This window comes from Pleurodeles waltl, chromosome 4_2 (genome assembly GCF_031143425.1).
Source record: "Pleurodeles waltl isolate 20211129_DDA chromosome 4_2, aPleWal1.hap1.20221129, whole genome shotgun sequence".
NCBI classification, from domain to species: domain Eukaryota; kingdom Metazoa; phylum Chordata; class Amphibia; order Caudata; family Salamandridae; genus Pleurodeles; species Pleurodeles waltl.
The window spans coordinates 958,502,642-958,524,182 of NC_090443.1; positions in this window are offsets into that span (position 1 = coordinate 958,502,642).

Below are 21,541 nucleotides of genomic sequence, written 5' to 3' on the forward strand. Positions count from 1 at the left end.
TCGCAGACGTCGAGGCCGGCGTCGGGGTCGCCCTCGATCCAGGCACCCCAGTATCCGGCTTTTCCCACTCCTGGAGCCGATAGTACAGCGTTTCTTAATGCGATGTATACCATCTTTCAGCAGATGGCTCCAGGAGCTGCTCCGGCTGGTCCTTCGGGGCCCTTGGCCTTTTCGTTGGGTGATCCTGCGCCTCTTCGGCCGGCACCCTTTATGCCCTTTCTCCCTTTTGGGAATGTGGGCTCGGCGCCGGTGCCGGCGTCGGTGGCCGCTCTGGTGGCTTCGGATGTTTCGGCCCCGGAGGTTGCCCCTCCGTCGAAGTCAGGATTTTGCCCTGTGACTCCGGTTGGTCCATCGGCTCCAAGACCTCGTCCTCCGGCTCCTGCCTCGGCGCCGAAGCTGCCTGTGGCGCCGGACGCGGCGTCAGATGCTTCTGGAGATCGGCGCCGTTCTTCGACGTCGGCGGAGGCCATGTCGACTCCGCGTATCGAGGAGAGACTTCATTCGAGGAGGCGTGCTCTCCGTCTTTTAGAAGAGCAAGAGTACCAGCGAGTCCTAGAGGAGGGAGAGATTGAGGACTCTGGAGACGGACTGCATGGTCTGGATACAGCCAGTGGGCTGGACACTTCCCCTGAGTGGGACCTTTCATCTCCAGGGGAATATACGGAGGAGGCTGCTTCCTTTCATGCTGTGGTGAGGAAGGCAGCGAGCTTTTTGGACCTGCCTTTGCCGGTGGCAGAGGCAAAGCAGAATTTGCTGACAGAGGTATTGCATCCGGCCTCTGCTGCAGCTGAGCCTCTCTTGCCATTTAATGAGGCTTTGCTGGATCCGGTGTTGGAGGTGTGGAAGAAGCCGGTGTCTTCCTCGGCCGTCCATAGGGCTGTGGCCAGGAGGTATCGAGCTGCACCATCTGACCCTGGCTTTCTCTCTAGACACCCTACGCCGGAGAGCTTGGTGGTGCAAGCCTCCTGTTCCTCAAAGTCAGCGCCTGGTTCCTTCCCGACGGTGCCTGGAGACAGAGACTCCAAGAAACTGGATGCGCAGTCCAAGAAAATATTTTCGTCATGCAGTTTGGCGTTGAAGGCCACCAACGCCACGTGCATTCTGGGGAGGTACATCCATGCGCTGATGGATGATATTTCGTCTTCATTCACGGAGCTTCCCCAGGGTCTTTTGGATGTGGTCTCGGACGCCCAGGCTGCCGCGACCCAGATTATCCAGTCTGGGCTGGACACGACCGACTCGGTGGCCAGGGCGATGGGCACGGCTGTGGTGGCAAGAAGACAGGCCTGGCTCCGAAACTCAGGGTTCTCTGCGGATGTGCAGTCGACCCTGCTGGACCTCCCGTTTGATGGGGACAGACTGTTTGGAGCCAAGGCAGATTCAGCCTTGGAACGATTTAAGGAGAGCAGAGCCACAGCCAAATCGTTAGGACTGCAAGCTCCTTCTTCCTCTGCCTCTTCTAGAATTTTCAGGAGGTTTCGGGGATTTGGGCGTGGCTCTTATTCCTCTTCCTTTCGGGGGAGGTTCCAGCAACCCGCCTCTTCCCTCCCCTATAGGTCATTTAGAGGGAGGGGGAGGGGTGGGGTCCGTACCAGAGGAGCCTCTCAACAGCACTCTGCCTCTTCCTCGTCCTCTGGAGGGGTGCAGCAGGGGAAGCAGCCTTAGGCTTCCACCGTTTCCCACTCACTCCTCTCCTGTAGGGGGAAGATTACAGCGTTTTCTCCACAAGTGGAAGTCTATCACAACGGACACTTGGGTTCTCGGCATTGTGGGAAAAGGCTACGCCCTTCCCTTTCGGGAGTTCCCGCCCCGCCCATCTTATTGTTCAGAAGAACACCTCCTGTTGCTAGAACAGGAGGTTCAAGTCCTCCTTTCAAAGGGCGCGGTAGAGTTGGTCCCAGAGCAGGAAAAGGGTCGAGGTTGTTACTCAAGATACTTCCTGATTCCCAAAAAGGATGGTCAGTTGAGACCAATCCTGGATCTGAGGATCTTGAATTGGTTCCTCAAACAGGAAAAGTTCAAGATGCTGACCCTAGCACAGGTGCTTTTGGCGTTGAACAAGGAAGATTGGATGGTGTCTGTCGACTTGCAGGATGCTTACTTTCATATCCCGATACTCAAGTCGCACAGGAAGTATCTCCGGTTTGTGGTAGGGTCGCAGCACTATCAGTTTGCGGTCCTCCCGTTTGGTCTTACTTCAGCACCTCGAGTCTTCACAAAGGTGATGTCAGTGGTTGCGGCAGAGCTCAGAAGGAAGGGGATAGCAGTATTCCCTTACTTGGACGACTGGTTGATCAAAGCCAAGTCCCCGGAGCTTGTGTCGCATCATCTGCAGTCAACAACCCAGTTGTTGTTCGACCTGGGCTTTTCGGTTAACGTGCCCAAATCTCACCTGGAGCCCTCTCAGCGCCTCCTGTTCATAGGGGCAGTACTGGATACAACATTGAGTCGAGCCTTTCCTCCGCCTCAGCGGATTCAAGATATTCAGGAATTGGTTCCAATGTTTCGAAATGGAGCGGTAGTTCCAGTCCTCAAGGTCCTTCGTCTGCTCGGTCTGTTCGCCTCCTGCATTCTGTTGGTCACGCATGCTCGCTGGCACATGAGGGCTCTTCAGTGGTGCCTCCGAAGGCAGTGGTCTCAACACAAGGGAGATTTAGAAGGTACTGTCAAGATCTCCAGAGATGCTGCTGTGGAATTGAAGTGGTGGATTGCGGGCAACAATCTTTCACAGGGGAAGCCGTTCGCGCAGTCGCCACCAGTGGCCACGGTAATAACGGATGCCTCCACCCTAGGATGGGGAGCTCATCTGGGGGATCTGGAGATCAAAGGGCTTTGGTCTCCAGAGGAACAGGTGTTTCATATCAATCTGTTGGAGTTACGGGCTGTACGTTTGGCTCTCAAGGCCTTCCTCCCATCCCTTCGTGGTCAGTCGGTACAGGTCCTGACGGACAATACTACCACGATGTGGTACATAAACAAACAGGGAGGAGTAGGGTCGTACCTTCTCTGCAGAGAAGCTCTTCGGCTATGGTCCTGGGCAAAGGACCATCAGATTTGCTTGGTGGCAAATCATCTGGCCGGGGTCTTGAATGTACGTGCGGACAGTCTCAGTCGCCAATTCTCGGCAGACCACGAGTGGCGTCTCCATCCAGATCAAGTCTGTTTAATCTTCCAGATGTGGGGGTTTCCTCGGATAGATCTGTTTGCCACTCGGGAGAACGCGCATTGCCCGTTATTCTGCAGCCTCCAGTATCCGATGCAGGGAGCGTTGGGGGACGCGTTTCAGATAACCTGGTGCGACCAGTTGCTTTACGCGTTTCCCCCCATACCCTTGATTCCTCGAGTGTTGAGGAAAATTCGCCAAGACCGGGCCCAAGTCATCTTAATAGCTCCGGATTGGCCAAGGAGGGTATGGTACTCCGACCTTCTCCAACTCTCACTGTGCCCTCCGCTCCGTCTCCCTCTCAGGGCAGACCTCCTCTCGCAGTCGCAGGGGCAGGTTTTACACCCCAACCTCCAGAGTCTGCACCTACATGCTTGGAGATTGAACGGGGCAACCTGAGTTCCTTCTCTCTCCCGCCTGATGTAGTGGATGTTATCTTAGCGGCCAGGCGACACTCCACTAAATCTATCTACGCTAATAGGTGGTCTAAATTTGTTATGTGGTGTGGAGAGAGACAGATTGATCCCTTACATGCTCATCTGTCACATGTTTTGTCTTTTGCACTGTCTCTAGCGCAGAAAGGTTGTGCAGTAGCTACCATTAAGGGTTATTTGTCGGCCTTGTCAGCCTTCATTTGTCTTCCAGACCAACCATCGTTATTTAAATCCCCTATTGTTCTCAGATTCTTGAAAGGTCTTCTGAATCAATATCCTCCAAAACCATTCGTTATGCCTCAATGGGATTTGTCCTTGGTCCTGACTTTCCTTATGGGGTCCCCTTTTGAGCCTATGCATTCTTGCCCCTTAAGGTATTTGGTTATTAAAACAGTATTCCTGGTAGCTATAACATCTGCAAGGAGAGTGAGTGAGTTGCAGGCCTTATCGGTTAAACCCCCTTATATAACGTTTTATGGGGATAAGGTGGTGTTGAGGACCAAGGCTGCTTTCCTTCCGAAGGTTGTTTCACCCTTCCATTTGGCTCAGACAATCACTTTGTCCACGTTTTATCCTCCGCCTCATCCTTCAAAGGAGGAAGAAAGACTACATCGCCTGGACCCAAAAAGGGCGTTGAGCTTCTATATCGACAGAATGAAGGATATCAGGCTGGAGGATCAGCTGTTTGTCGGATACGTGGGCAAGAGGAGAGGAAAGGCAGTCCACAAGAGAACACTCTCCAGGTGGGTTGTTCTTTGCATTAAAATCTGTTACTCTTTGGCAAAGAAGGATCCGCCTGAGGGCATTAGAGCTCACTCCACCAGAGCTAAGTCGGCCTCTTCGGCCTTGGCCAGGGGTGTTCCTGTGGTTGACATCTGCAAGGCCGCAACTTGGTCGTCCCTTCACACTTTTGTGAAACATTACTGTTTGGACTCTGAGGTCAGAAGGGACGGTCATTTTGCACGGTCAGTGCTGCAGGATTTCTTGGTTTGACCATTTAGGCACCCACCGCCGGGCGTGGTACTGCTTTGGGACTCTATTCATCAGGTGAGGAATCCACAGGTAGTTGTATCCATCAGAAGAACGAGTTACTTACCTTCGGTAACGACTTTTCTGGTGGATACATTAGCTACCTGTGGATTCCTCACGGTCCCACCCGCCTCCCCGTTGCCTTTTTGGTCTCTCCAAGCAATCCTTGAGTGTGCTCCTTTTGGTCTTCAAAGTTGCAATACATTTTGCATGTATGATATTTGTATATATGTGTATATTTATATATAAATCTATATATATATTGGGTATATACATGATTCGTATGTATAAATATATTTATTTGTTTAAAAAAAAAAAAAAAAAAAAAGGTTATATTAAATCTACAGCTATTTTATTGCAATGTTGTGTGATTTACAATATTAAGAGATGTTGCTTTGCTCTTTCATTGCATTGGGTTATTATTATTATTCTCATGCACGTAAAAAATGTTGGTACTGTCATCGGCACGTCGGCGAGGACTTCTTATTGCCTGTATGACGTCAGACGGCGTCGCGTGGGCTAGAGTGACGTCCTCGTCGACGTGCAGAGACTAGTAAGAAGATTTCCGTCAAATGCTGGCGCCATGGGAGTATTCATCAGGTGAGGAATCCACAGGTAGCTAATGTATCCACCAGAAAAGTCGTTACCGAAGGTAAGTAACTCGTTCTTTTAAAAGATAAGTTACCCAAAAATTATTTCCTCGTGACACACATTTCTTCTTTTTGATGGGTATTGTAAGAGAGCTACAGCTAAGCTATGAAGTGTTTGCTTTTAAAACACATTGATTAAAAAAAAAAAACTCCACTAAGTACAGTGCAAAAAAATCCATATTTTGGAAACACTTTATCTTAAACCTTTTTGTGCATTTTGTAGCAGGGTATTGGCTTTGCTGGCCCACTACTTCATAAACAGCTGCATCGCTTGCAGTCTTTGTAAATGATGCAGCTGGTTTTGATGATGTTGTGTACCAGGGAGGGGATGTAATGGGGTTCTACTGGGAGGGGAGGGGGCGGGGTGATGAGGTCATATTTCTTCTTCCCCTGAATGAGATGTACAGTGCCTTGTAGGGTGCTCTACTGCCTTGTAATGTTTATTCCTTGCTCTCTCCTTATGTCCAGTTCAACAAATCACATTAATTTGTATTTCCTCAGTAGATTTCATCGGTAAAGGAATATCAACAAATGAAGAGATCTGTGAGGTACTCAGCATTATCTCACAGTCTGTTATGAATTTCTGTGGTTATTCTGAATAAGCAGCTATCTACTTCATTATCATATGAAATCTTATTATTGATGTCATAACTACACTTTCACAATATTAACCTTCTTGCTTTCTCATATATGCTTGAAAATGCACCATTTGCCCACTCCTTTTTTTTTTTTTTCTCTTTCTCAGGGGGGAGAGAGCCTCAACCTTGGAGGGGTGTGGTGGCAGTGGGGAAGGATGTGCTCTGATGTTCTGGGATCCTTCCTGCTATGTGTCTGCAAACTGGACCAAGTAAAATCCCTTCAGCACATGACTCTCAGTGGTAGTGATGGAGAGTAGTCACAGGCTTCTCAGGTTGATAGTGTGGACTTCCCAAGCTCAGAACTCAGCAATTTCACAGAAGCACAGTAACACATTGTCCAACTCTGTGCTTTACTTTTAAAAAGTAAAGCACTTTATTAAACACTAAAACTAAATTCTTCACAAGTAATGATGAGCAGGAGTCATTTAGTCAATTGGGCACTGAGGCTACTGCACTTCAATCTGCTATCCTATTCCTCTCCCCTGGATCCCCCCCTCCCCCCCATTGAGGGGTAAGTAAGCCAAAGGTGTGACTCTTGCTTTGTGTGGCCTGTGATGTTAGCTGATGTGGTAATGGGGTAGGATGGTGGAATCTAGCTTTATTTAGGGCTGGCACCGCCCTTCCTTATCAATTCTCCCTTAGCATTGTCCTGCTCTCAGTGGTAAAATCTAGAGCATTTATAATAACTTTATTCGTCCATCTCAGTTGTGCCCTTATTTAAACAATTCCTCCTCCTTTGATGCAGGTTGCTATGATTCTAAAAACTGAAATGTGCACTCTTTGTCTGTTAGACTTGTCTCACTCCTCTTGTATAGGGGTGGCTATGTATCATTGAGGAGCTCACCATTACATGTGCACCTAGGTTATCTCTGTGGATGGTAACCTGTTTTGGGATGCACTTAACATCAAAACGAAAGACTTGCCATGCATCCTCTCAATCACCACTGTTGGATATGTTTAAAGGCACTTTTTATGAAAGCTTTTGTGTTTATGTTTAGAGACACAATAACTATGTATTTCATCTGCAGCTGTGCTTTTTTTTTGAACACCTATATTACTGGATTTAAACAAATTCCTCATTTGCCATTGCGTGCACTAGGACCGTGATTTGAATAGTGCTGCAGGTGCAGTAGCACAGGGGCCAAAAGGTCCAGGAAACCACTGACCACCTACTATTGCTATCTTTTAATTCCTTAATAGGCAGTCACAAGTGCAGCTGCCTTGCAGGCACCTGGGCCTTTGGTTTGAATGGTACAGCAGGTGCAGTGACACAGGAGCCAAAAGCTAGAGGAAAGCCACTGATCACAGACAATTGCTATATTTTACTACTAAACAGGCAGTCAGAACTGCAAGTTGCCTTGCAGGTGCCAGAGACATGGTTTAAATGGTGCAGTGGCACAGGGGCCAAAAGGTCCAGAAAACCCACTGAACACAGACTTTAGCTGTGTTCTACTCCTGAGTGAGCAGTCACAAGTGCAGCTACCATGCAGGCGCCAGGGGCGTGGTTTGAATGGTGCAGCAGGTGGAGTTGCACATCGGCCAAAAGCTCCAGGAAACCCACTTAACACCGACTATTGCAATATTTTACTCCAAAACAGGCAGTCACAAGTGCAGTACTAGGGCTATGATCTGGATGGTGCAACAGGTGCAGTTTCACAGGGTCCAAAAGGTCAAGGAAGCCCACTGAACACAGACTATTACTATTTTATTTACTACTAAACAGGCAGCCACAAGTGCAGCTACCTTGTGGGCACCAGGGCCATGGTTTGAATGGTGCAGCAGGTGCAGTAGCACAGGAGTCGAAGGCTCAAGGAAACACACGGAAAACCAACTTTTGCTATATTTTACTACTATCCCCAGCTCAAAACCAGTTATGGATGATATTTCCTTGCTCCCTAGTGTCTGTCTGCTGTCCCAGTGCTCCCTGTGGTGCAGTGTGAATGTTGTCTCCACCACGGTCGCTGTGCTTCAGCCTTCCTTTCGCCCCTCATGGGCTTCCTCCTTTGCTGTCTTCTCCTCACATAGGACACTAGCAAACCTTAAAAGTGTACAGATCGCCTTTTTTTCACAACATGAGCAGCTTTTATAAAAAGCACTTAAAAGTTGTGTAAAGTATTTTAGTGCATAAAAGCACCAGTTATATTGCCAAAGATTCTTTTTTATGGCACTGGAGAAATTACATGATTTGTCCAAGATCACAGGATGTTGAGCCAATGCTGAGACTCTAATCCAGTTCGTCAGCTTCTTCCGTTACTTCACCTCTTTATTATGGTCATCTGCAACATGTATAAAAAACATTGACAAAGACGATTAATTTTGTGTAGGTGAAAACGTTTGGTTTTGCCAATGCTTGTTCCATATTGTTACATATAATATGGTCTCAAAATACATACCTTCAGCATGTGCGCTGTGTGGAAACCTCTCCAACGTTTGATTTTACTAAAATGTTGTCCATGTAGAATGGCAAAGCAGTCCATGACTTAGCTGTCATTTCACTATTGACATTGTCAGGGTGGGTGGAAGAGTAAACTTTTCTGAATTCATGTTTGTAAACTATTCCTTAATAAACAAAATGTGCTCGTTTAGTGTGATGTTCTACTCCTACTAAAGTGAAACAGAATTGCATGTGAATAAAATACATTTTAGGAATTTTTGAAGGAATTTATATTTTACACGTTTGTTGCAGAATGTCTTTAAAAGTGAAAGTGTCCCAAAAGTTAACTGCAGGACACCTTAGCTACTTGCTTTCTTTCGTTAATTAACCTGTACATAAATGCTTGCCCGTTTTGAGCAGGGATCCGCATGCAAATGTCAGAAGTGTCCTGCGGCCCCAGACTATAAATCTACAGGGACTTTACTATAAAGTTTATACAGCAGAGCTGGCTTCAGTGCAGTATAGCTGCAAGTAAAAAGAAAAAAATCGCTATAAGAGTCAGTGATGGCTGTGACATAAAGTGTTTATCTTTCAGTCATTTGTATCATAGCTAAAAAACATTGGCAAAGGCAATAGATCTCTCATAGGCAAGACATATTGACTTTTCCAATGCTTGTTCCACTAGTCAAGTTTGCAGATGTGGCAAGTTGTATATGGGCCTGTGACCAGAATTCCTACTGCTAGATGCTGGGTTTGGGTTGGAACTTCTGGTTTCAGGTGTCTATCTGCAACTCTTAACTGGAGTTCATTACAATAGACCATTATAAACAAATATTTGAACCCAGCCATCTTTGACTCAGTTGGAGATAAGTTTTGATATACTGAAAGTTTTCATTTTTCTTGGCATATATCGGGTGCTTAGTGTCAGAACCCATTTAAAACCAAAAGACCCACTCTACTATTCAAACAGTGCATTTTATTTCATGATTATAGTACTCCTTGTACTAACAAATGAGTACCATTGGTTTCATTATCAACCATTGCAGGCTTAATTACTTCTCAGCTGTTCCACTGTGGTAGGGCCATACATTGATTGGCCCAATGTTTTTTCACTTCTCCAATGGATTTCCAGGAAAAACGTCATTGCTTCTCTAGGAGACAACACAAACATCCCTGTGCTTTCTGGCAAGGACAATGAGCCATGTAGAGATTGTGGAAGGGGTAGACGGCACCCAATACTCTCTTCAATTCATTAGACAGCTTTTTTCAGTTCTGTAAGGTGCCAAAATGTAATAGACATGTTGCATTTTTACTTGTTGACCAAACACACACAGTTGAAGCGCAAATGGCAGGTACAGATTTGGCACTTCTACAATAACTGGGACCTCAACTCCAGACATAACTTATTTACTGTATTTATAAAGCTCACACTCCCCTCGAGAGGCATTTTGATGCTGAATCTCAAATGTTTGTCACCTAGCTCAATGGTGCTCATTTTGTCACTGAACCGTAGAAGGATGAAAGGCTGAATGGACCTTCTAGGATTTTAACTTGTCAGACACCCTGCTGCAGTGGGAGCAGTGGACTACTGAGTTACAAGACCTAACATGAGCATTTTGATGCAAAGAGGAGGAGTTGCACTCAGAACTGCTGGCATATCTTGCATTCACAACAAATAGATGCCCAAGTATACGTGTTGGTTTACTTTCGCTTTAGCTTTAATTTTTATGTACTGCTAATTGTTCAGTTTACACATATTTTCCTCCTCTTTGAAATATAAAATTGTCCCTACACGTAAAAGTAAATACGGTTCTTTTAAGTCTGTTTCATTGGTAAAAAACTGAATTATTTCTCAGTGCTTTATTTTTTGTTGTTGTTTTCCTAAGTAAGAAGGGCTTTCCACGCAAATCTTAAATATCTATTATTTTTCATTCTCACCTAAGACCGCGCATGCGCTCCTTCTTCCGAGACATTGTTTTCTACCAGTAGCTTAGAGGCTGCCCATTGCTTACCATTGGTTGACTTCATTGTCCCTCTCAATTGTTCGCTTCTTATTGGTCAGCTGCAATAGGCATCCTTCCTCATTGTGTAGCGTACCTCCCCTGGAGCATGGGTGTGTTACTTGTGTCCTGCCACTACTCATTATTTTAAGGGCTGTTTTTCTTTGTGTTTAAGCACTCTACCCCTGCCTTTCATGTTGACAACCTTCACCTGTCTGTTGTGTTGCCCACACACCTCCCTCCCACCAACTTTCCTCACTCCATTGTCTGTGTTGCCTACCCCTCCCCCACCTGCCCTTATTCCATTATCTTGGTGTCTCCCACCTGCCTTCTCTTGTCGATGGTGCCCCTCCCGCCTTCGTTCTCCAAGTTATACAACATGGCTAAAAACATTAACAACACAAATATGTCATGCAGGTGAGACATGATGGCTTGTTTAGTATGGCTTTCATTACAGAAACCACAGTTACAAAAGATCAAGATTTTGCCATAGCTTGTAGTCAAAAGCCACACACTGCTCAAAAACTGTTAAATAGACAGTCTAGATATCCCATACTGCTTTGTGGCCCCAGTAGGCGGCCATCTTGTTTAGCACGTGCATCCACTTAATCAAACCAACGGGCGCTATATAGCGTGTGAGGGCATTTTGCGGTGCGGGACGCTGCAGGGACTCTGCTGGGACTACATATCCCAGACTGCTTTGTGGCCCCAGGAGGGGGTCATCTTGTGAGCACCTGGATCCACTTGATCATACCAACGAGTGCTATATAGCGCATGGGGGCACTTTGTGGCGCGGGACGCGCCAGGGACTACATATCCCAGACTGCTGTGTGGCCCCAGGAGGCGGCCATCTTGTGAGCACCTGCATCCAGTTGATCACACTGAGTGCTATATAGCGCGGGATGGGAACTTTGCGGGACGTGCCAGGGACTCTGGCGGGACTACATATCACAGACTGCTTTGTGGCCCTCTTGTGAGCACCTGCATCCACTTGATCACACCGAGCGCTATATAGCGCCGTGGGGGCACTTTGTGGCGCGGGACACACCCGGGCCAAGGGCGGGCCCAACCACCCCCGTCGTAGCCCAGAGGAGGCTGAGCTGGGCCACCTCCCTAACATTTTTCTTTTAATAGGCACCACTGACTATTGCCATTACTGTATCTGACTATTATTGAGCAGCTATACATTAACTATAAGCAAATGGGCAAAAGGAAGGCAATAGAGGGTGGGGCAGGGGTGGTGTCAAAAACCAAGCGGAAAAGACAAAAGCATGTAGTCAACAACTCTGTTATGGACAGAATTGACAACCTTCTTGACGAATGTGAAGGAATCTTAAACTCCCCTCTGGATAGCAGCCCCACAGAATTGGGGGAGAGTGCTCGCCTGTCAGGAAGGGAGCTGGCCATAAGAAAATTGCTGACATATTTGTAAATCGTGGCCAACAGGCTATAGCCTCCACAAGCCAGGGGGAGGGTAGGAATGTCATCAGCCACGCCTCCCCAATATCGGCGGCTAACCCTTCAGCTAATCCCAGTGGCCCTATCCAGTGCATTAACTGCTTTACCCCATTAATGAACATCCTAGACTCTCAAGACGACCCAGATCTATGCACCAAGTGGGTGGGTGGGTTAGTAAATGTAGATGCAAATAAACACTCAGTCCAGTCAAATGCACAGCACATGCTATGCATACAAGATTTAAAAAGGGAGGTGTCAGAATTAAAATCTATGGTTAATTCCTTAATTGCGGTAGTTAAGCAGTTAATTTCTCCGGACACAATGAGTTCCATAAATCATTATTGCAATCCAATATCCTACCACTTAGGTACCACAATGAAATTGCCCACATCACAAGCAAATGGTTGTGCTGACCAATTCTTAGCCAATGCCAAGATAAAGGAATCCGATCAGCCCACCTCCCACATTAGTTTAAGCGTAGGGAATGCTCCTGATGCCTGCTAAACAATTACAAAACCTACAAGCAAAACCTTCTCCACCCTGGAGACTTTTCTGCGAAACTGTCCCCGACATTACAAAATCATTGTGGCAGGTGACTTTAACGTCACATTTGAACCTCTCGACTGGTACGATCTTGGGTCCTCTTCGTGAGTGGTCTATCCCTGCCCTGGATATCCCGCCCATCAAAAGGTGGTCCCAATTTGCTGTTCAAGTAAAATCATTGACCATGGAATTTGGACTTAGGGCACTAAATGGTAGGACCAAATCAGATGCAAAGGGCTGTCACACGTACAACAAAGTTAACCATACCAGTAGAATCGACTATTGTTTAGCCAACGTAAGATTATGGCCTTTAGTGATTGACATGATGGTTGTCGAGAGATCAGAAAGTGACCATAATCCTCTTCCAGCCCACTTGTTATTTTTGAGCAGCCACCTGCCCATAATTTACAACTCAGCTAAAGCACCAAAGGGGATTAGTTTGGTCAATGACAAAAGCCACCTAAACTGGAACCAGGTTCTAGCTCGACCAACACTAATTGACTTTGCCAATGACACCTTAAGGACCGCATTGACGGGCCTAGAGGGGTGTCCTATTTACATTAATGAGGAAGTAAGCTTAACTCACATTACATGTTTCAAGGGTATTGCAGCCCTCTTCTCGGCTGGCGCAGCTCCTGATAGTAAGAGGCTTAAGGGTAGGCATCGCTGGCTTAAAAAAGAGTGTCGCTCTTCAAGCAAGCATTTAATCCAAGCTATCAGATCCAAGGATGTAAAAGCAATTAGCCTAGCCAGAAAGTCTTACAAATCTACCATTAACAAAGCTAAATGTGAACAAGACGAGAAGTGGTGGGTTGCACTTGCTGATGCTGCACAAGAGAGGAACTGCAGCACATTTTTGTCCCTGGCAGCGCTCAGCCCTGCAAACAGCGATCCGCACATCACAACTAATATCGCACCAAAGGACTGCGTAGATCATTTCAGTGGGTTATATTCTTACAACCATGATAGTTCTACCGCTCGACAGAAGAACACTTGCTCATCTATCACTCCAGTGTTGCAACTATTTTCCCAAGCGAGCATAGCATACTCTTTAGGCTCCCTAAAGCACGGTAGGGCACCTGGTACGGATGGTGTCCGAGCAGACCTATTCTTAACCGATATAGCAATCTGGTCAATATATATCACCATCATAGCGAATGCAATAGCATCTGGGGCACCAATCCCTGAGTCTTGGAAGGGGGCCATCATTATCCCCATTTTTAAAAAGGGCGACAGAAGCCTACCCAGCAGTTATAGGCCTATTAGCCTAATAGATTGTGTTCAGAAAGTGTTCTGTCATTGCCTTATGGGTAAAATTCAAGACTGGATGGAAGAACGCAATATTCTTAGTCCCCTCCAGGCATGTTTTCGCAAAGAAAATTCTACCATTGAGCAAGCCCTTAGGTTCCTGCTCTTATACTGGAAAACCATTTTATTGGTAAAGGGAACCTGTACGTTGCTTTTGTGGACTTGAAATCCGCATTCGACCTAGTACCCCGTAACAAGCTGTGGGAAGTTCTTTCCCTAATGGGAATCCCTGAGCACATTCTTGTTTTGCTAACTCGGCTCCACGAGGGTAATTATGCGCGTGTCAGATGGGACGATAGGGGGCAGTTAACCGACAGAATTCAGGTGGCAAGGGTGTGTCCTTGCCCCCACCATGTTCTCCCTGTACATAAATGATATTGTCTCCTCTTTACTTAGACTGGAGGCTGATGCACCATCATTAGACACACAGAAAATTCCGGCTCTGCTCTTCGCAGACGATACATTGCTGATATCCAAGACCCCAAGTGGATTACGTAAACTCCTCGTGTGTTTTGAGGAATTTTGCTCCACAAGGGGACTTTAAATCAATGCCTCTAAAATGAAACTGATGACACAATCCACACAGATCATTTAGAGGAAAGTTCACCCTCGAGGGAACTCCACTTGAAAAGGTTGACACTTTTAGTTACTTGGGCATAACGTTAACGGAAAAAATGCTTTGGAATTCTCATATTGCAAAGCAAGCACTCAAGCTAAAGCAAACGGGGGTCTCAATAAAGGACTTTAACCTTTCATATACCAAACCAATACACCCCGGATATATGAAACCAAGGCAGTAAGCTCAGCCCTTTATGGGGCTGAACTCTGGGGCTATGCCAAAGCCCAAGAAATAAAGGTGTCTGAAAATCATTTCTTACGAAATCTAGTGTCCCTCCCATCGAGTACTCCACTGTTTCCTCTTTTCAAAGACCTAGGCATGAAACGAATTGACCACAAAGCCCGTCTACGCCCCCTCTTGTATTGGCGGTGCCTTTGGACCACCCCAGAGCTCGCCTCCTTTACTACAGCCCTGCAGGTCATCTTATAAGCAGACTAATCTCTTAGTATCCCCTGGCTTAGACACATCAAGGGGTTACTTAACTCGCTTTGGCTCAGAGAACTGTGGGATTCCCCAACCACTACTTCTTTTCCTTCAAAAAGTGATCTAAAAAAAACTGTACTGGCACATGTTAGACTCTGAAGACACGAGAGTCGCTCTTCACTCTACACTATCACGTGACTTCACCAACCTAAAAGAGACATGCAAAAACGAGGCTTTCTGGGACATAATCACTGTGCTAAGAGATGGGAAATTGTACTTCCAGTTCCGTATTGGCACTCTGCCATTAAGACTATTCACTAGTCGCTGTTCACAAGACGAAACAACAATCTGCCCAGCTTGTAAAGCACCCATTGACAACCTCCCCCACGTCCTATTTGTCTGCCCTGCATACACTGTTCCACGCAGGAAATGTTTGACCCTGGCTTGTAGTCAGCTGGGAGTTCACAGGTCCAACTTAGCTCTTCGAATTCTTAGATCAGATACTCAACCTATGCTAGGGATTGCTGTTGCCAAATTCCTTGGGGCAAGCTGGATTGTCAGAGGGAAATTTTTACCAGTATGATGGTGTTAGCAAGAATGTTAGACTCACCCGGGGAGCGTATTCATCTTTATTTTTATTTAAACTTTTATTCTTATTTCATTTTATTATTGTATTCATATATATGTATTGTACATATTTTATACACACATTTTATTTAATCCTGTGTAATTATTTATTTTTGCTGTGCTTTTGTGGCTCTTGTAGCTGAAATAAAGTACTTTGACTGACTGACTGAACAGAGAGCAGTTACTTTTTGGGGGCGTGTGTCCTAAAATTAATTTCTTTAAATCATTTGTGGCCCTGTGCACTGCTGGCTGGACACCTATGCTGACATCCAAACCCTGCTGCACACGGCCTTTAGACATACACAGGGAGAGCTGGCACCCAGACCCTGCACCTTTCTGCCCAAACCTGATGCTCACCAGAAGTGCCTGACTACAGAGCCTGTCCTGCAACACTCCAGCAGTGAGCAGACAACTCCCGCTGTGCATGGTGTTCCGTCATGCATAATGGGGGTTTGGCACATAGGGCTTAATCTGTGGCCAGACCCTGTACTCAACTAACTGTGAAGGCATGTGGCCTGTCCTGCCTATTTGTGTGTCCCCCATTGCACGGTCAGTGGGCCCAGAACAGGGTTTACAGGCGCCGGGTCCTGCCTATGGTTCATGTCCTTGATTTCGTCCTTTGGTTCATGGCCCATGCTTAGGTACTGGCAACCCGGCAAGAAAAACTTCGTTGTTGGGAGGGGGTGGGTGGCTCTCTTTGGGCCTCAGCTACATTAACATGAGGATCAGGGGATCCGCTCCCCCGTCCTTAAAGGCCCCCTTTTCTTGCTGACCAGGGCACGCAGCCCCAAGTTATGTAAAGGCCGCAATATAGATTTCCCAGTCCTACGCTGTTTATTGGCACACTGTTCTCCCTCCTGTAAGTTTTCCCTCACACGAGGAATCTGTATGAAAATGATCATGAAGTGTAGCCAAATGCACGTGAGTGCCAAAGGTAGTGCACATTTGTCAAATGCTACCAAAGTTATAAGCAAACAAAAACACATATTTATAGAAACTGGGAATTAACTATAACTTCATAGCGGTCTGTTTAATATGTGCGCCCAGTGACCGATGGCAGTCATATTCCTTTTCAACATATATACCGTCACGTCCTTGCCAGATCATTGAGTCTGCACATTTGCTACAGTATGTGCCCATGGGAATAATATATTTTCAAACCCTCACAGGTGACTCAAGGTAGCCTCATCCAAGGCGTTTGACCCACTTCTAAAATACATCCATACAACAGCAGGAAAGATACAGTAATGCACACATGAAAACCCAATACCAGTATCGCGCTCGCCTTTGGCTTATTGAAATCAAGTTTCTGTTGTTTTCATGAAAGTGGTGGTTCATTTATTTGTCCTGCTTAGAAAATGTGATGCATTGTGGCCCTATGTTTTATCCGGCACAGCTTAGTCTTCATATGCAATGTGTATGTAATGGAGGATGAAGGCTTTGATAGTGATGATAAATGTATGCACCACTCAGTAGCCTTCAGATGAAATGTACAGACCAGGAATGCTGTCAAGAGATGACTTTGTTTCACATTTCCTTTAATGGTGACACACATAAATGCATATGAACCAGAATCCACAACTCCCTAATCCCAAGAGATTCCACAGGTATACCTCTCCCCCTGCTCATTCCTCGTCTTAAACCCATTCTACCCCCCTTAACTCAAGACATCTAATAAACATATCTCTTCTGCCTCCCTCTCTCTCCTGTGACGCACACTAACCACAGAACCCTCACCTCAGAATATTCCCCAGGTACCAGAATCGATCCACAGATTTTTCATAGCAGTGCTTCTGTGCACCACTAGGTGGTGTCGTGTGGCTCTGCATTGGCTACATAACACCCTGTGACAGAGCAGAAACCCACGATTGCCAACCCTGCAATCTGGCATCATTTTTTTTTCTTTCCACGCCAGTGTTCTAATTCTGAATTTGCTGTTTTTTTTAATGACATACAAACTTCACAGTGTGCTAGGGAATGATGTCCCCACAGTAAAAGAAAAAGTTCAAGCCATGACACAACTGCTGGAAGCAGATGGTAGCCATGGATTCGCACCAAGTGTGTCTTTGGTGTCTGGATTTGAGACATGATTTTAAGTGGTGTGATAAGTTCATCCGCATGCATGCAAATGTGATTGCAGACCAGGAGGTGAAGCTGTATGTCGCCAAGCACAAGAAGTTGTGGCCTTCGCATAAATCCTGCTCCCACACCAAGTCATGGGCCCAGGCTTGGCCCTGGTTTCTGGCCCGTTCCAGTGACCATTCATTTTCCAGCTCTAAGTCTACTGATACTTCCAAGTCCAGATACAAGGATAAAAAATGAGAAGCAGGACTTGACCCCATTCCGTCGCTCCTGCTCCAAGTAGAAGGCATGAATGTGTCAACATGCATTTTGCACTCCATTGAGGTCACTAAGCTGATTCTCAGCTGATTCTGAGACACCCCAAGTTTGCGGGGTTGTTGTTGACCCTACAGCAGATTGAAGCTTTGCAGAGGGCATGCTGCAGATACTTACTGCATTTCTGGCTCCCTCTGGCATACCTTTGGGCCCCAGAGAACTGCAGGGGCCTCCAGTTGGGTTAATGTTGGCAGGTCCAGCTCACGTGCTATCTGCCCCCTGGGGGCCCACTACCTGGCCCATACCAATTCCTGTCTAGAATTCCACACTGGCCCACACCAGTTCCCACCACTCTGACACCAGTGCCGAAGCTGGCAGCTCCAGAAGATGACCTGGTGCCGATGCTTATGTCTGATCCAGAATCAGTGTCATCCCAAGTTCAGCCAATGTCACACAAAATTAAAAAAGCAGAATTTGTTGTCATGCAACATGACTCTAATCCTGTGCCTCTATTGCACTGCAGCTATTAGCATTGGCTCCATTACCTTTTTGGTTCTGACTTTGATCAGTGTGCCAGCAGTTGGGTGCATTACGTGATGTCAAAGAAGAAGGATTGCACAGGAATGCTTGTCCATCATCCAACAGGAAGTGTGCCTGTTGTTTTCAAAAGGTACGGGACTTTGAGAAAGATGGGGGTTGTTACTCTTGCTATTTTCTCATTCTCAAAAAGGACAGGAATCAGGCCTATCCTAGACCAACAATCTCTCAATGCTTTCCTATGACAGGACAGATTTGAGATGCTCCTGTTCGCCCAAATCTTCTCTGCTATGCACCTGGGTGACTGGATCGTTTCTTTGGACTTGGAGACTGCGTATTTTCCTATACATGTCCTGGAGTCACACAGGCGTTACCTGCAATTCAGGAGCATTTTTAGTTTGCCATGCCCACCATCTGCCCCACAAGTGGCCATCTTGTGTTCGCAAAGGTGATAGCAACAGTCGCTGTCCATCTACGGAAGTCTGGAATCACCATTCCTGTACCTTGACGACTGGCTGCTGATGGCTGGGCTCGCCACAGTCAGTCATGCTCCACCTCCAGACAATGGCACAACTGCTGCCATTGTTTGGGTCCACCATTAACGAGCTGAAGTGACACCTAAATCCCTCTCAGAGGCTTCCATTTATTGGGGTGAATATGGAAATTGTGACGCACCGGTCTCTCTCTCCGTAAAAATGGATCCAGGACGCTCAGGCTATGATCTCTATTTCAGGCTTGCTCCTGGATCCAGGTGATGGTGGTTCTGAAGCTTCTCAACCTCGGCAGGAGGCACATGCAGGTCCTACAATAGAAATCCCAATGGGCCCAGCTCTGGTGGCCAGTGGAGGGCCAGCTCCACCTCAGTATCTTGATATCTGGGCCATTCGTCTGGCTCAGCATGTCCATCGAGGGGAGGCTGGTGCAGATTCTCATGGAAAACTCCACCGCCATGTTGTATTGCAATAAGTAGGCCAGGGTGAGTCCATAGTCCGGTGCCAAGAGTCCTTTTATCTCTGGAGATGGTTGGAGTGCCAGGGCATCTTTCTGGTCATCAATCACTAGGCAGGGTCCCTGAATGCCAAGGCAGGCCAACTAAGCAGACATCATCTGGCAGATCAGATAGTGATTGGTGGCTACCTCCAAGGGTGACACAGGGCATCTTCCACCAGTGGGAAGAATTCTGGCTCGATTTTGTTTTCTTTTCCCCATCGCTATACATAAGGCACTGTCACCAATTTTGCACATTTTTAGTTTCTACAGATTTATTTGTTAGGAGACACATTCAGGCTGGAAATGGTACCGGCGCTCCTGCATGCATTTTGCCGCTTCTTCTGTCCCAAGTCCTGAAAAAGAGCAGGAACAACCCAGCCTAAGTCATCCAAGTGGCCCACATTGGACCATGGACAATGATGATACCTAGAAGTACTGAGCATGAGCATCTATTCTCTGATCAGGCTGTTGTTTCGGGAGGACTTCATGTCTCAGCAACAGGCCAAGGTCCTCCACTGAATATACTTAATCTACACCTCCATGCATGGTGATTGAGCAGTGGCAATTGAGTGCATTTAATTTGCCTCCTGAAATGGTGGATGTCATCCTCACTGCCAGAGGACCCCTCTTCACCCATGAAATCCATTGATACTGATCTATGGGACTAACTTGTGACCTGGTGGACTGCCGGCATAGAGACCTTCTGTCAGATGTCCTTTCATTTGTTCTGTCTTTAGCCCAGGAAGGCCTTGCTGTGGGCACGGTAAAAAGATTATTCTGCCATTTCGGCAAGTGTATGTTTTCCGGACCAACCGTCCATGTTCAAATCATCTGTTGTGATAAGGTTCATTAATTGTTTGACACATTTCTTCCCAAGTCACTTGTGATGCCACAGTGAGACTTAGCCTTGACATTTCTTATGTGTGCGCACTTCAAGCTGATGCATAGCTGCTCAATGCATCTCTTGTTCTTGAAGATTGCCTTCCTCATTGTAGTTAGGTCAGCTTGTCACATGTGTGAACTACAAGCACTTTCAATGCAACTGCCCTTTTTCACTGATAAATTGGAACTGCCTTGTTACTGAAATCTATGACTTCCTTCCATGTTGGGCAATTAATCAACCTACTGGTGTTCTTTGCTTCCCTTCTTCCCTTGAAAGAGGGGAAAAGGCTCCATTGTTTGGACCCCATATGGGTGCTAAGCTTTTACGTCGATCATACTAAAGATCATAGAGTGGAAGACCAGATTTTTCTGGAGTTCTCTGGAGGACAGAAATGGAAGGCTATGAAGAAGAGAACCTTGTTGAGGTGCGTAGTCTTCTGCATTAGATCTGCTCTGCTCTGGCCTACAAGCAGCCCCTGGAAGGTTTGAGAGCCCATTCCACCAGGGCTAAGGCTACTACCACTGCATTGGTTTGAGGTTTGCCAGTCCTTGATATCAGGCAGGCTATGACATGGGTGTAGGTGCATATGTTCACGAAGTGCTACTGTCTCAAATATTCTGGCGACGTCTCTCAGCACACATGCCAGTGCACCATAGGTCCAACAGTGATTGTTCTGACAATGAGGGGTGGCATTCAACTAATGGAGAGTTCATGGTTATTAAGGTGGCTATTGTTGCCCAGTCCTTTTGAAAGGCAGTGGCCTGGTTTAGAGTTTTTACTCATGGCAGTGGTGCTTGTTTGTCTTTAATGTACCAGGGGCTGATTAGACATATACCTGGCTTCTTAATTGCAACCTTCAGTGAGGTTTATGGCTACACTGGTGGAGGCCCAAAGGGGCTGTCCTAGTTGCATACCTGACTATTGCCGTGCTGCAAGTGGCTCTTGATGTCTGGAAGGTGACTTCGTGTGAGTTTTCTTATGACATTGCGTTAGGGTATTTTTCTCTCTTATTGGCTTTGGGATGGGTGTGCACTTGCCCTGTGGCAGCTGTGCTTATTCTTGATTTTTCATTCGCTCCAGGGGCATCCTGTGGATCTTTCTTGTGTATTTTTTTTCATCTTCCTCCTTTTTATGTGTGTCATCTGTAATGACGTTACATTTGCATGCAGGTGTTCTGTGGACTCCCACCTCAGATGCAATGTCCACCGCATTCTGCTTCTTCTCATACAACACCAGTTACACATCCATTCCTTTTGGTGGTCTTCCAGAAATGCTCACGCATGCCTTTTTAGGTGACAACATCTCTTCATGCAGATCTGTGACCTTTCGTACTGGATCAACTGCAGTGATCCTGTCCTTAATGATGTTCCATATGATGTTGAATGTTTTCTGGACACCAAACATCCATATTCATTCCTGACCTCACTTGCTAATGGGTCGATTTCTGGCTCCCTCTGCTTCACTATGTGTTGTTATCATCCTGCTGGGTAGCAGTGGGGAGGTCCAGGGAGTTGTTAGATATTTCGGT